The sequence below is a fragment of the Doryrhamphus excisus genome, chromosome 23, assembly GCF_030265055.1.
Source record: "Doryrhamphus excisus isolate RoL2022-K1 chromosome 23, RoL_Dexc_1.0, whole genome shotgun sequence".
NCBI classification, from domain to species: Eukaryota; Metazoa; Chordata; class Actinopteri; order Syngnathiformes; family Syngnathidae; genus Doryrhamphus; species Doryrhamphus excisus.
In genome coordinates, this window is record NC_080488.1 from 5,105,832 (window position 1) to 5,115,232 (window position 9,401).

The following is a 9,401-nucleotide window of genomic DNA, read 5'->3' on the forward strand; positions in this document are numbered from 1 at the left end:
ATCAAAGGGCTGCTTCTTACTTTCAACATTGAAAAACACTCTGCTGAGAGCAGAATAGTAAAAATTGGCAGTATACTCATGCTGTTCAAGTCAAACAGCCCCAGTATCACAAGATGCCTAAAGTCAAGGATGTTGACAAAGTATTGCTTTGGACTCTTAGTGGCAGTGGTGGGATTTGAACCCACGCCTCAAATGAGACTGGAGCCTTAATCCAGCGCCTTTGACCACTCGGCCACACTACCTCTGAAAGGCGGTTTGACTGCAATCAAAGGACTGCTTCTTACTTTCAAAATTGACAAACACTCTGCTGGCGAGCAAAACGGCACATACGCACGGCTCGCAGATGATATCGACATCTTCCATGTGTCCAACAGCTGCTTCTGCCAAATGGGTTGGGTGCCGCAACACCGTTCCAGACATCAAACTCGCAACCGTTTGACTGGAACCAAAGGGCTGCTTCTTACTTTGAACATTGAGAAACACTCTGCTGAGAGCAGAGTAGCAAAAATTGGCAGTATACTCATGCTGTTCCTCCCCACGGAAATCTTTAGTAAAAGGCGAAAGATTTGTACGATCTGAAGAGAAACATGAGCGCTACCGATGTCGCCAGAGTCAAAGGGACAGCCATTTGCTGGTACCCCTGAAAGTCAAGGTGTCACTGTGAGTCTGACGTGTGGTGAATGTTATAAAACAGACTGAAACCGTAAGGGTCTTCCTATCTCTCTGGCCGGCTACTACGTCAACCATTATGAGTTGTTTGGAAAGGTTGACAACAACAGTGTTTCTGCAAAGCCTGCTTTGTACCCTCAGCAGACACTGTTACGAGACAGCTCCCGTCAAGAATTCCTCTGGGCCAAAGGAGTCCATCTGTCTCTTGGGTAGAAAGGGAGCAAACTTTTCCCTACGAAGCCCTGGGGTGGCAAGGTCAGTTGGGCAAAAAAAAATTCAGGAAGAGATGCCTAAAGTCAAGGATGTTGACACATTATTTAGACTCTTGTTGGCAGTGGTGGGATTTGAACCCACGCCTCAAATGAGACTGGAGCCTAAATCCAGCACCTTTGACCACTCGGCCACACTACCTCTGAAAGGGGGGTGTCCTTTCCCTAACCCTTACCCTAACCACAACCCTAACCCTAACCCTAACCACAACCACACCCACAAACCTAACCCATTTGACTGGAATCAAAGGGCTGCTTCTTACTTTGAACATTGAGAAACACTCTGCTGGCGAGCGAAACGGCACATACGCACGGCTCGCAGATGATATCGACATCTTCCATGTGTCCAACAGCTGCTTCTGCCAAATGGGTTGGGTGCCGCAACACCGTTCCAGACATCAAACTCGCAACCCTTTGACTGGAACCAAAGGGCTGCTTCTTACTTTGAACATTGAGAAACACTCTGCTGAGAGCAGAGTAGCAAAAATTGGCAGTATACTCATGCTGTTCCTCCCCACGGAAATCTTTAGTAAAAGGCGAAAGATTTGTACGATCTGAAGAGAAACATGAGCGCTACCGATGTCGCCAGAGTCAAAGGGACAGCCATTTGCTGATACCCCTGAAAGTCAAGGTGTCACTGTGAGTCTGACGTGTGGTGAATGTTATAAAACAGACTGAAACCGTAAGGGTCTTCCTATCTCTCTGGCCGGCTACTACGTCAACCATTATGAGTTGTTTGGAAAGGTTGACAACAACAGTGTTTCTGCAAAGCCTGCTTTGTACCCTCAGCAGACACTGTTACGAAACAGCTCCCGTCAAGAATTCCTCTGGGCCAAAGGAGTCCATCTGTCTCTTGGGTAGAAAGGGAGCAAACTTTTCCCTACGAAGCCCTGGGGTGGCAAGGTCAGTTGGGCAAAAAAATTTTCAGGAAGAGATGCCTAAAGTCAAGGATGTTGACAAATTATTTAGACTCTTGTTGGCAGTGGTGGGATTTGAACCCACGCCTCAAATGAGACTGGAGCCTAAATCCAGCGCCTTTGACCACTCGGCCACACTACCTCTGAAAGGGGGTGTCCTTTCCCTAACCCTTACCCTAACCACAACCACAACCCCAACCCGAACCCGAACCCTAACCCTAACCCTAACCCTAACCCTAACCCTAACCCTAACCACAACCACAACCACACCCACAAACCTAACCCATTTGACTGGAATCAAAGGGCTGCTTCTTACTTTCAACATTGAAAAACACTCTGCTGAGAGCAGAATAGTAAAAATTGGCAGTATACTCATGCTGTTCAAGTCAAACAGCCCCAGTATCACAAGATGCCTAAAGTCAAGGATGTTGACAAAGTATTGCTTTGGACTCTTAGTGGCAGTGGTGGGATTTGAACCCACGCCTCAAATGAGACTGGAGCCTTAATCCAGCGCCTTTGACCACTCGGCCACACTACCTCTGAAAGGCGGTTTGACTGCAATCAAAGGACTGCTTCTTACTTTCAAAATTGACAAACACTCTGCTGGCGAGCAAAACGGCACATACGCACGGCTCGCAGATGATATCGACATCTTCCATGTGTCCAACAGCTGCTTCTGCCAAATGGGTTGGGTGCCGCAACACCGTTCCAGACATCAAACTCGCAACCGTTTGACTGGAACCAAAGGGCTGCTTCTTACTTTGAACATTGAGAAACACTCTGCTGAGAGCAGAGTAGCAAAAATTGGCAGTATACTCATGCTGTTCCTCCCCACGGAAATCTTTAGTAAAAGGCGAAAGATTTGTACGATCTGAAGAGAAACATGAGCGCTACCGATGTCGCCAGAGTCAAAGGGACAGCCATTTGCTGATACCCCTGAAAGTCAAGGTGTCACTGTGAGTCTGACGTGTGGTGAATGTTATAAAACAGACTGAAACCGTAAGGGTCTTCCTATCTCTCTGGCCGGCTACTACGTCAACCATTATGAGTTGTTTGGAAAGGTTGACAACAACAGTGTTTCTGCAAAGCCTGCTTTGTACCCTCAGCAGACACTGTTACGAGACAGCTCCCGTCAAGAATTCCTCTGGGCCAAAGGAGTCCATCTGTCTCTTGGGTAGAAAGGGAGCAAACTTTTCCCTACGAAGCCCTGGGGTGGCAAGGTCAGTTGGGCAAAAAAAATTTCAGGAAGAGATGCCTAAAGTCAAGGATGTTGACACATTATTTAGACTCTTGTTGGCAGTGGTGGGATTTGAACCCACGCCTCAAATTAGACTGGAGCCTAAATCTAGCACCTTTGACCACTCGGCCACACTACCGCTGAAAGGGGGTGTCCTTTCCCTAACCCTTACCCTAACCACAACCACAACCCTAACCCGAACACGAACACGAACACTAACCCTAACCACAAGCACACCCACAAACCTAACCCATTTGACTGGAATCAAAGGGCTGCTTCTTACTTTCAACATTGACAAACACTCTGCTGAGAGCAGAATTGCAAAAATTGGCAGTATCCTCATGCTGTTCAAGTCAAACAGCCCCAGTATCACAAGATGCCTAAAGTCAAGGATGTTGACAAAGTATTGCTTTGGACTCTTAGTGGCAGTGGTGGGATTTGAACCCACGCCTCAAATGAGACTGGAGCCTTAATCCAGCGCCTTTGACCACTCGGCCACACTACCTCTGAAAGGCGGTTTGACTGCAATCAAAGGACTGCTTCTTACTTTCAAAATTGACAAACACTCTGCTGGCGAGCGAAACGGCACATACGCACGGCTCGCAGATGATATCGACATCTTCCATGTGTCCAACAGCTGCTTCTGCCAAATGGGTTGGGTGCCGCAACACCGTTCCAGACATCAAACTCGCAACCGTTTGACTGGAACCAAAGGGCTGCTTCTTACTTTGAACATTGAGAAACACTCTGCTGAGAGCAGAGTAGCAAAAATTGGCAGTATACTCATGCTGCTCCTCCCCACGGAAATCTTTAGTAAAAGGCGAAAGATTTGTACGATCTGAAGAGAAACATGAGCGCTACCGATGTCGCCAGAGTCAAAGGGACAGCCATTTGCTGATACCCCTGAAAGTCAAGGTGTCACTGTGAGTCTGACGTGTGGTGAATGTTATAAAACAGACTGAAACCGTAAGGGTCTTCCTATCTCTCTGGCCGGCTACTACGTCAACCATTATGAGTTGTTTGGAAAGGTTGACAACAACAGTGTTTCTGCAAAGCCTGCTTTGTACCCTCAGCAGACACTGTTACGAGACAGCTCCCGTCAAGAATTCCTCTGGGCCAAAGGAGTCCATCTGTCTCTTGGGTAGAAAGGGAGCAAACTTTTCCCTACGAAGCCCTGGGGTGGCAAGGTCAGTTGGGCAAAAAAAATTTCAGGAAGAGATGCCTAAAGTCAAGGATGTTGACAAATTATTTAGACTCTTGTTGGCAGTGGTGGGATTTGAACCCACGCCTCAAATTAGACCAGAGCCTAAATCCAGCGCCTTTGACCACTCGGCCACACTACCGCTGAAAGGGGGTGTCCTTTCCCTAACCCTTACCCTAACCACAACCACAACCCTAACCCGAACACGAACACTAACCCTAACCACAACCACACCCACAAACCTAACCCATTTGACTGGAATCAAAGGGCTGCTTCTTACTTTCAACATTGACAAACACTCTGCTGAGAGCAGAATAGCAAAAATTGGCAGTATCCTCATGCTGTTCAAGTCAAACAGCCCCAGTATCACAAGATGCCTAAAGTCAAGGATGTTGACAAAGTATTGCTTTGGACTCTTAGTGGCAGTGGTGGGATTTGAACCCACGCCTCAAATGAGACTGGAGCCTTAATCCAGCGCCTTTGACCACTCGGCCACACTACCTCTGAAAGGCGGTATGACTGCAATCAAAGGACTGCTTCTTACTTTCAAAATTGACAAACACTCTGCTGGCGAGCGAAACGGCACATACGCACGGCTCGCAGATGATATCGACATCTTCCATGTGTCCAACAGCTGCTTCTGCCAAATGGGTTGGGTGCCGCAACACCGTTCCAGACATCAAACTCGCAACCGTTTGACTGGAACCAAAGGGCTGCTTCTTACTTTGAACATTGAGAAACACTCTGCTGAGAGCAGAGTAGCAAAAATTGGCAGTATACTCATGCTGTTCCTCCCCACGGAAATCTTTAGTAAAAGGCGAAAGATTTGTACAATCTGAAGAGAAACATGAGCGCTACCGATGTCGCCAGAGTCAAAGGGACAGCCATTTGCTGATACCCCTGAAAGTCAAGGTGTCACTGTGAGTCTGACGTGTGGTGAATGTTATAAAACAGACTGAAACCGTAAGGGTCTTCCTATCTCTCTGGCCGGCTACTACGTCAACCATTATGAGTTGTTTGGAAAGGTTGACAACAACAGTGTTTCTGCAAAGCCTGCTTTGTACCCTCAGCAGACACTGTTACGAGACAGCTCCCGTCAAGAATTCCTCTGGGCCAAAGGAGTCCATCTGTCTCTTGGGTAGAAAGGGAGCAAACTTTTCCCTACGAAGCCCTGGGGTGGCAAGGTCAGTTGGGCAAGAAAAAATTTCAGGAAGAGATGCCTAAAGTCAAGGATGTTGACACATTATTTAGACTCTTGTTGGCAGTGGTGGGATTTGAACCCACGCCTCAAATGAACTGGAGCCTAAATCCAGCGCCTTTGACCACTCGGCCACACTACCTCTGAAAGGGGGTGTCCTTTCCCTAACCCTTACCCTAACCACAACCACAACCCTGACCCGAACCCTAACCCTAACCCTAACCACAACCACACCCACAAACCTAACCCATTTGACTGGAATCAAAGGGCTGCTTCTTACTTTCAACATTGACAAACACTCTGCTGAGAGCAGAATAGCAAAAATTGGCAGTATACTCATGCTGTTCAAGTCAAACAGCCCCAGTATCACAAGATGCCTAAAGTCAAGGATGTTGACAAAGTATTGCTTTGGACTCTTAGTGGCAGTGGTGGGATTTGAACCCACGCCTCAAATGAGACTGGAGCCTTAATCCAGCGCCTTTGACCACTCGGCCACACTACCTCTGAAAGGGGGTGTCCTTTCCCTTACCCTAACCACAACCCTAACCCTGACCCGAACCCTAACCCTAACCACAACCACACCCACAAACCTAACCCATTTGACTGGAATCAAAGGGCTGCTTCTTACTTTCAACATTGACAAACACTCTGCTGAGAGCAGAATAGCAAAAATTGGCAGTATACTCATGCTGTTCAAGTCAAACAGCCCCAGTATCACAAGATGCCTAAAGTCAAGGATGTTGACAAAGTATTGCTTTGGACTCTTAGTGGCAGTGGTGGGATTTGAACCCACGCCTCAAATGAGACTGGAGCCTTAATCCAGCGCCTTTGACCACTCGGCCACACTACCTCTTAAAGGCGGCTTGACTTCAATCAAAGGACTGCTTCTTACTTTCAAAATTGACAAACACTCTGCTGGCGAGCGAAACGGCACATACGCACGGCTCGCAGATGATATTGACATCTTCCATGTGTCCAACAGCTGCTTCTGCCAAATGGGTTGGGTGCCGCAACACCGTTCCAGACATCAAACTCGCAACCGTTTGACTGGAACCAAAGGGCTGCTTTTTACTTTGAACATTGAGAAACACTCTGCTGAGAGCAGAGTAGCAAAAATTGGCAGTATACTCATGCTGTTCCTCCCCACGGAAATCTTTAGTAAAAGGCGAAAGATTTGTACGATCTGAAGAGAAACATGAGCGCTACCGATGTCGCCAGAGTCAAAGGGACAGCCATTTGCTGATACCCCTGAAAGTCAAGGTGTCACTGTGGGTCTGACGTGTGGTGAATGTTATGAAACAGACTGAAACCGTAAGGGTCTTCCTATCTCTCCGGCCGGCTACTACGTCAACCATTATGAGTTGTTTGGAAAGGTTGACAACAACAGTGTTTCTGCAAAGCCTGCTTTGTACCCTCAGCAGACACTGTTACGAGACAGCTCCCGTCAAGAATTCCTCTGGGCCAAAGGAGTCCATCTGTCTCTTGGGTAGAAAGGGAGCAAACTTTTCCCTACGAAGCCCTGGGGTGGCAAGGTCAGTTGGGCAAAAAAATTTCAGGAAGAGATGCCTAAAGTCAAGGATGTTGACAAATTATTTAGACTCTTGTTGGCAGTGGTGGGATTTGAACCCACGCCTCAAATGAGACTGGAGCCTAAATCCAGCGCCTTTGACCACTCGGCCACACTACCTCTGAAAGGGGGTGTCCTTTCCCTAACCCTTACCCTAACCACAACCCTAACCTGAACCCTAACCCTAACCACAACCACACCCACAAACCTAACCCATTTGACTGGAATCAAAGGGCTGCTTCTTACTTTGAACATTGAGAAACACTCTGCTGGCGAGCGAAACGGCACATACGCACGGCTCGCAGATGATATCGACATCTTCCATGTGTCCAACAGCTGCTTCTGCCAAATGGGTTGGGTGCCGCAACACCGTTCCAGACATCAAACTCGCAACCGTTTGACCTGAACCAAAGGGCTGCTTCTTACTTTGAACATTGAGAAACACTCTGCTGAGAGCAGAGTAGCAAAAATTGGCAGTATACTCATGCTGTTCCTCCCCACGGAAATCTTTAGTAAAAGGCGAAAGATTTGTACGATCTGAAGAGAAACATGAGCGCTACCGATGTCGCCAGAGTCAAAGGGACAGCCATTTGCTGATACCCCTGAAAGTCAAGGTGTCACTGTGGGTCTGACGTGTGGTGAATGTTATGAAACAGACTGAAACCGTAAGGGTCTTCCTATCTCTCTGGCCGGCTACTACGTCAACCATTATGAGTTGTTTGGAAAGGTTGACAACAACAGTGTTTCTGCAAAGCCTGCTTTGTACCCTCAGCAGACACTGTTACGAGACAGCTCCCGTCAAGAATTCCTCTGGGCCAAAGGAGTCCATCTGTCTCTTGGGTAGAAAGGGAGCAAACTTTTCCCTACGAAGCCCTGGGGTGGCAAGGTCAGTTGGGCAAAAAAAATTCAGGAAGAGATGCCTAAAGTCAAGGATGTTGACAAATTATTTAGACTCTTGTTGGCAGTGGTGGGATTTGAACCCACGCCTCAAATGAGACTGGAGCCTAAATCCAGCGCCTTTGACCACTCGGCCACACTACCTCTGAAAGGGGGTGTCCTTTCCCTAACCCTTACCCTAACCACAACCCTAACCCGAACCCTAACCCTAACCACAACCACACCCACAAACCTAACCCATTTGACTGGAATCAAAGGGCTGCTTCTTACTTTGAACATTGAGAAACACTCTGCTGGCGAGCGAAACGGCACATACGCACGGCTCGCAGATGATATCGACATCTTCCATGTGTCCAACAGCTGCTTCTGCCAAATGGGTTGGGTGCCGCAACACCGTTCCAGACATCAAACTCGCAACCGTTTGACCTGAACCAAAGGGCTGCTTCTTACTTTGAACATTGAGAAACACTCTGCTGAGAGCAGAGTAGCAAAAATTGGCAGTATACTCATGCTGTTCCTCCCCACGGAAATCTTTAGTAAAAGGCGAAAGATTTGTACAATCTGAAGAGAAACATGAGCGCTACCGATGTCGCCAGAGTCAAAGGGACAGCCATTTGCTGATACCCCTGAAAGTCAAGGTGTCACTGTGAGTCTGACGTGTGGTGAATGTTATAAAACAGACTGAAACCGTAAGGGTCTTCCTATCTCTCTGGCCGGCTACTACGTCAACCATTATGAGTTGTTTGGAAAGGTTGACAACAACAGTGTTTCTGCAAAGCCTGCTTTGTACCCTCAGCAGACACTGTTACGAGACAGCTCCCGTCAAGAATTCCTCTGGGCCAAAGGAGTCCATCTGTCTCTTGGGTAGAAAGGGAGCAAACTTTTCCCTACGAAGCCCTGGGGTGGCAAGGTCAGTTGGGCAAAAAAAATTTCAGGAAGAGATGCCTAAAGTCAAGGATGTTGACAAATTATTTAGACTCTTGTTGGCAGTGGTGGGATTTGAACCGACGCCTCAAATGAGACTGGAGCCTTAATCCAGCGCCTTTGACCACTCGGCCACACTACCTCTGTAAGGGGGTGTCCTTTCCCTAACCCTTACCCTAACCACAACCACAACCCTGACCCGAACCCTAACCCTAACCACAACCACACCCACAAACCTAACCCATTTGACTGGAATCAAAGGGCTGCTTCTTACTTTCAACATTGACAAACACTCTGCTGAGAGCAGAATAGCAAAAATTGGCAGTATACTCATGCTGTTCAAGTCAAACAGCCCCAGTATCACAAGATGCCTAAAGTCAAGGATGTTGACAAAGTATTGCTTTGGACTCTTAGTGGCAGTGGTGGGATTTGAACCCACGCCTCAAATGAGACTGGAGCCTTAATCCAGCGCCTTTGACCACTCGGCCACACTACCTCTTAAAGGCGGTTTGACTTCAATCA

At 47.8% G+C, this 9,401-nt stretch overlaps 23 non-coding genes across 23 annotated transcripts; all 23 read right to left on the minus strand.

Annotated features, from left to right (window-relative positions):
* Nucleotides 1-160: 160 nt before the first annotated feature.
* trnal-aag (transfer RNA leucine (anticodon AAG)) lies at nucleotides 161-242 on the minus strand. Its single transcript has one exon. It is a non-coding gene; the product is annotated as a tRNA-Leu (tRNA).
* Nucleotides 243-480: 238 nt separating this feature from the next.
* LOC131110688 (U5 spliceosomal RNA) lies at nucleotides 481-595 on the minus strand. Its single transcript, XR_009120945.1, has one exon. It is a non-coding gene; the product is annotated as a U5 spliceosomal RNA (small nuclear RNA).
* Nucleotides 596-998: 403 nt separating this feature from the next.
* On the minus strand, nucleotides 999-1,080 carry trnal-uag (transfer RNA leucine (anticodon UAG)). The gene has a single exon. It is a non-coding gene; the product is annotated as a tRNA-Leu (tRNA).
* Nucleotides 1,081-1,397: 317 nt separating this feature from the next.
* On the minus strand, nucleotides 1,398-1,512 carry LOC131110747 (U5 spliceosomal RNA). Its single transcript, XR_009121006.1, has one exon. It is a non-coding gene; the product is annotated as a U5 spliceosomal RNA (small nuclear RNA).
* A 403-nt stretch (nucleotides 1,513-1,915) lies between these two features.
* Nucleotides 1,916-1,997, minus strand: trnal-uag (transfer RNA leucine (anticodon UAG)). The gene has a single exon. It is a non-coding gene; the product is annotated as a tRNA-Leu (tRNA).
* A 314-nt stretch (nucleotides 1,998-2,311) lies between these two features.
* On the minus strand, nucleotides 2,312-2,393 carry trnal-aag (transfer RNA leucine (anticodon AAG)). The gene has a single exon. It is a non-coding gene; the product is annotated as a tRNA-Leu (tRNA).
* A 238-nt stretch (nucleotides 2,394-2,631) lies between these two features.
* Nucleotides 2,632-2,746, minus strand: LOC131110758 (U5 spliceosomal RNA). The gene has a single exon (XR_009121017.1). It is a non-coding gene; the product is annotated as a U5 spliceosomal RNA (small nuclear RNA).
* Nucleotides 2,747-3,149: 403 nt separating this feature from the next.
* trnal-uag (transfer RNA leucine (anticodon UAG)) lies at nucleotides 3,150-3,231 on the minus strand. Its single transcript has one exon. It is a non-coding gene; the product is annotated as a tRNA-Leu (tRNA).
* A 284-nt stretch (nucleotides 3,232-3,515) lies between these two features.
* On the minus strand, nucleotides 3,516-3,597 carry trnal-aag (transfer RNA leucine (anticodon AAG)). The gene has a single exon. It is a non-coding gene; the product is annotated as a tRNA-Leu (tRNA).
* Nucleotides 3,598-3,835: 238 nt separating this feature from the next.
* On the minus strand, nucleotides 3,836-3,950 carry LOC131110731 (U5 spliceosomal RNA). The gene has a single exon (XR_009120990.1). It is a non-coding gene; the product is annotated as a U5 spliceosomal RNA (small nuclear RNA).
* Nucleotides 3,951-4,353: 403 nt separating this feature from the next.
* On the minus strand, nucleotides 4,354-4,435 carry trnal-uag (transfer RNA leucine (anticodon UAG)). Its single transcript has one exon. It is a non-coding gene; the product is annotated as a tRNA-Leu (tRNA).
* A 278-nt stretch (nucleotides 4,436-4,713) lies between these two features.
* Nucleotides 4,714-4,795, minus strand: trnal-aag (transfer RNA leucine (anticodon AAG)). Its single transcript has one exon. It is a non-coding gene; the product is annotated as a tRNA-Leu (tRNA).
* A 238-nt stretch (nucleotides 4,796-5,033) lies between these two features.
* Nucleotides 5,034-5,148, minus strand: LOC131110751 (U5 spliceosomal RNA). The gene has a single exon (XR_009121010.1). It is a non-coding gene; the product is annotated as a U5 spliceosomal RNA (small nuclear RNA).
* Nucleotides 5,149-5,552: 404 nt separating this feature from the next.
* On the minus strand, nucleotides 5,553-5,633 carry trnal-uag (transfer RNA leucine (anticodon UAG)). The gene has a single exon. It is a non-coding gene; the product is annotated as a tRNA-Leu (tRNA).
* Nucleotides 5,634-5,911: 278 nt separating this feature from the next.
* Nucleotides 5,912-5,993, minus strand: trnal-aag (transfer RNA leucine (anticodon AAG)). The gene has a single exon. It is a non-coding gene; the product is annotated as a tRNA-Leu (tRNA).
* A 266-nt stretch (nucleotides 5,994-6,259) lies between these two features.
* On the minus strand, nucleotides 6,260-6,341 carry trnal-aag (transfer RNA leucine (anticodon AAG)). Its single transcript has one exon. It is a non-coding gene; the product is annotated as a tRNA-Leu (tRNA).
* Nucleotides 6,342-6,579: 238 nt separating this feature from the next.
* Nucleotides 6,580-6,694, minus strand: LOC131110769 (U5 spliceosomal RNA). Its single transcript, XR_009121028.1, has one exon. It is a non-coding gene; the product is annotated as a U5 spliceosomal RNA (small nuclear RNA).
* A 402-nt stretch (nucleotides 6,695-7,096) lies between these two features.
* trnal-uag (transfer RNA leucine (anticodon UAG)) lies at nucleotides 7,097-7,178 on the minus strand. Its single transcript has one exon. It is a non-coding gene; the product is annotated as a tRNA-Leu (tRNA).
* A 322-nt stretch (nucleotides 7,179-7,500) lies between these two features.
* LOC131110779 (U5 spliceosomal RNA) lies at nucleotides 7,501-7,615 on the minus strand. The gene has a single exon (XR_009121038.1). It is a non-coding gene; the product is annotated as a U5 spliceosomal RNA (small nuclear RNA).
* A 402-nt stretch (nucleotides 7,616-8,017) lies between these two features.
* trnal-uag (transfer RNA leucine (anticodon UAG)) lies at nucleotides 8,018-8,099 on the minus strand. Its single transcript has one exon. It is a non-coding gene; the product is annotated as a tRNA-Leu (tRNA).
* A 322-nt stretch (nucleotides 8,100-8,421) lies between these two features.
* Nucleotides 8,422-8,536, minus strand: LOC131110752 (U5 spliceosomal RNA). Its single transcript, XR_009121011.1, has one exon. It is a non-coding gene; the product is annotated as a U5 spliceosomal RNA (small nuclear RNA).
* Nucleotides 8,537-8,939: 403 nt separating this feature from the next.
* Nucleotides 8,940-9,021, minus strand: trnal-aag (transfer RNA leucine (anticodon AAG)). Its single transcript has one exon. It is a non-coding gene; the product is annotated as a tRNA-Leu (tRNA).
* A 272-nt stretch (nucleotides 9,022-9,293) lies between these two features.
* trnal-aag (transfer RNA leucine (anticodon AAG)) lies at nucleotides 9,294-9,375 on the minus strand. Its single transcript has one exon. It is a non-coding gene; the product is annotated as a tRNA-Leu (tRNA).
* Nucleotides 9,376-9,401: the final 26 nt, after the last annotated feature.